Below are 4109 nucleotides of genomic sequence, written 5' to 3' on the forward strand. Positions count from 1 at the left end.
GCTGAGTCCCAACGTTTCGAACACCTTATAAACGATTCTGCTTTTGTTTTTTCACAAGGCTGAAAAGTGACGTCAAGGCAATGACATTTTCAAGACACTTTTGAGATGCCCGAAAAAAAAAAAACAGGAAGTAGTTTGTGGGGATAGGTTAGCTTACGGGGTTTAACCTCCCAAAGTGACTCATTCTGTAAGCGACGCTGTTGTGGAGGGTTCCGGATAATCTTTCACCACCTGGTGTTCGTTGAAGTGCACTGAAATCGCACAGTACATGGACCTCCAGTACTTCGCCTCCATTGTTCCATGTATGTAAAAACAACATGCTTCTTCGCAGAATATATATATATATATATATATATATATATATATATATATATATATATATATATATATATATATATATATATATATATATATATATATATATATATATATATGGGTCATTCCATGCCAAATCACCCAGCGTTTTTCCGACCATCACAAATATGGCTGAAAAAATTTCCAGGCTTTTCTTGAAGTTCAAAACTCGTTCTGCTCGTTTATTTCTGTTGCCAAAAATTGTCCCGCCTGTTTGTGAGAGTCTGTAGTTTTGCGCCGACTGAACTAAAGGGCATCAAGCAACAATTTTTTTCAAAGGGCGTTTACAGGATGCACTCAATAAAATGGTATTTCCGGCAAGCTAATGAAGTGATGTAACTGTAAAAATAATGACTTATTTATGTATATCGATTTTTCGAGGGCCTTTCGCACGAGCAAAATTGAATAAAGTTGCAAAGTTTGATATTTTTTTCCAGGAACAAGGCAAACTCAAAGGGTAGAAATTAATTATATACTGGAAGCCTGTTCGACATACTACAAAATAAAAATAATTTAGTCGCTGAGGGTGTAGCAAATCGTCTGAAAAAAAAATTGCCAATTTCACTTTTTTGAGAAATGCTCTGTATTCATCGTAAAAAAAATTGCCTTGGTGGTCGGACTAAAAATATGCACGATACTTCATTTGAAAGCTCTATGTATTAGCTGAACATAGACAAAGTTACAAAAGGGTATTATTTTCTTAACTTGAGAAATATTTTTTTGAAATTTTGTATCTCCACCAGCTTTTCGCCGACGTAACTCAAGCGGCATGAAGCACTCGCAAAGGCAATCTTCAGCCCATGCCCACTGACCTGGGATGCAGACGTCAAGCGTGGTGCATTCTATAAACCAACCCCATTTCATTTTCCATTACTTTATAGATAGCACCATGTTTGACGTCTGCATCCCAGGTCAGTGGGCATGGGCTGAAGATTGCCTTTGCGAGTGCTTCATGCCGCTTGAGTTACGTCGGCGAAAAGCTGGTGGAGATACAAAATTTCAAAAAAATATTTCTCAAGTTAAAAACATAATACTCTTTTGCAACTTTGTCTATGTTCAGCTAATACATAGAGCTTTCAAATGAAGTATTGTGCATATTTTTAGTCCGACCACCAAGGCAATTTTTTGACGATGAATACAGAGCTTTTCTCAAAAAAAGTGAAATTGGCAATTTTTTTTCAGACGATTTGCTACACCCTCAGCGACTAAATTATTTTTCTTTTGTAGTATGTCGAACAGGCTTCCAGTATATAATTAATTTCTACGCTTTGAGTTTGCCTTGTTCCTGGAAAAAAATATCAAACTTTGCAACTTTATTCAATTTTGCTCGTGCGAAAAGCCCTCGAAGAATCGATATACATAAATAAGTCATTATTTTTACAGTTACATCACTTCATTAGCTTGCCGGAAATACAATTTTAGTGAGTGCATCCTGTAAACGTCCTTTGAAAAAAAAATGTTGTTTGATGCCCTTTAGCACAGTCGGCGCTAAACTACAGACTCTCACAAACAGGCGGGAAAATTTTTGGCAACAGAAATAAACGAGCAGAACGAGTTTTGAACTTCAAGAAAAGCCTGGAAATTTTTTCAGCCATATTTGTGATGGTGTCGGAAAAACGCTGGGTGATTTGGCATGGAATGACCCATGTATATATATATATATATATATATATATATATATATGCAAGGTGTTCCAAGAAATGTGTCCGAAAATTCTCGGAAATCAGGAAAATGTATTTGCTCGCTGTCGTCCCACTTGCTTTTTCTGCAGCGGCAGCCATCTTAAGATGGTTAAATACATCATTTGGAACAGTAATTAAGAAAGTTAAATTAATAAACTTTTTAATTAGTGGAGTTAGGCGGTTATGTAAAATCGGAAAATTGAAGTTCTTCATGCGAAGAACCCATTGCAGCTTTGAGATTTCGAAAAAGCGACCTCCTGTAATTATTGTGGCGTAATGAAATGCAACGAAATTCAACGACGAAACCGAAACCGAAGCACCGACGAGCTCAACAAGCCGACGACCAGAATGGCGTCACTGTTCGAGACAACGATTACAGAAGTGTAGTTCTTCAGCGTTCGCTAACGTATGTGCGCCACGCGGGCTATAGTTGCAATCGCAGCCCGCACACCCACACAACGAAGTCGGTTGATGATTGATACAACGATGCTCACTCATTCTGGAAGTCTCAGATGAATATGGCAGTTGTGCTCTTTCGCGTTTTGGTTTCGGTTTCGCCGCTGAATTAGGTTGAATTTCATTAGTTCGCAATTATTACTAAAGGTCACTTTTTGGAAATCTCAAAGCTGCAATGGGTTCTTCGCATGAAGGACTTCTATTCTCCCTTTCGACATAACCGCCTAACTCCAGTAATTAAAAAGTTAATTAATTTAACTTTCTTAATTACTGTCCCCAATGACGGCTTTAGCCATCTCAAGATGCCTGCGGCCACAGCAGAAGTAATTGTGAAGGCATCGAACAAATATCGCATTTCCCTGATTTTTGAGGATTTTCGGACACATTTCTTGAAACACCTGGCATATATACACACGACACCAACGAAGCCAACTGCACATCTTACCAAGAACATATTTTTTTCACAGCCTATGATTGATAAATTGAATTTCACTGCGAAACAAAGATAGCGAGGCTGCGCAAGTACAGTGGTGCTCATACTTTCCAATGAAAACAAAAAGCCTCTAAAACCTCACGTGCTGTCTTTCTTGTGCTTCTGACAAGTTTTTCACAGAAGGTTCCTGGCAGAAGCACAAGAAAGACAGCACGTATGGTTTCAAAGGCTTTTTTTTTTTTTCATTGAAAAGGATTAGCACTGCATAAGTGCACCGTCTTTACCGTTGTTTCCCGGTGAAATTCAATTTATCTGTTCTAAGCTGCGAGAAAAAAGTATGTTCTCGATTATATGTGCAGTTGGCTTCGTTGGTGTTAATGCGCGTATGTGTCACGTGATGTATAAATTCAAGCATCCGTGCTATGAATAAATAGTTGGTAGTGAACGCTGTACGTGTTTGGTGCCTGAATGTGTGGGCGTGTGCGTGTGTGAAAGTGCCGTGTGTTTGCGTTCAAATATTTCCTTGAAATGGTTTACCAACTAGCCCAATAGCAAGTTCTTTTATGATGATGAGACTGAGCAAATAATAATATCTGGGGTTTAACGTCCCAAAACCAAGATATGATTATGAGAGACGCCGTAGTGGAGGGCTCCGGAAATTTTGACCACCTGGGGTTCTTTAACGTGCACCTAAATCTAAGCACACGGGCCTCAAACATTTTCGCCTCCATCGAAAATGCAGCCGCCGCGGCCGGGATTCGATCCCGCGACCTTCGGGTCAGCAGTCGAGCGCCATAACCACTAGACCACCGTGGCGGGGCCCGAGACTGAGCAAATAGAAAAGGGAAAATAATTATTCCTTAAAATGAAATCCAAAGCTTATTTGCGAAAAGGAAATGTTGAAAAAAGCCAAGTAGGTATCATAGACAGTTGCTTCACAAAAAATCTTCCCTGGCTCGATCTAACGCGAAAGCGTTGACAAAGGAGACTACGAAAACGGGCCAAAAAAAGAAAACAAGAGAGAGAGAGGGATTAAAGGCAGGGATATTAAACAGTTTTGTACCACCGGTATATACAACCATGCATAGGGGAAAGGAGACTGAAAGAAGAGCAAAAAATACAGAGAACGAGTAAGAGAGGGGAGCACACACACAATGTCACAGACCGGCACCACCTAGACAGAC

The sequence above is a fragment of the Rhipicephalus sanguineus genome, unplaced genomic scaffold (genome assembly GCF_013339695.2).
Source record: "Rhipicephalus sanguineus isolate Rsan-2018 unplaced genomic scaffold, BIME_Rsan_1.4 Seq551, whole genome shotgun sequence".
NCBI lineage: Eukaryota > Metazoa > Arthropoda > Arachnida > Ixodida > Ixodidae > Rhipicephalus > Rhipicephalus sanguineus.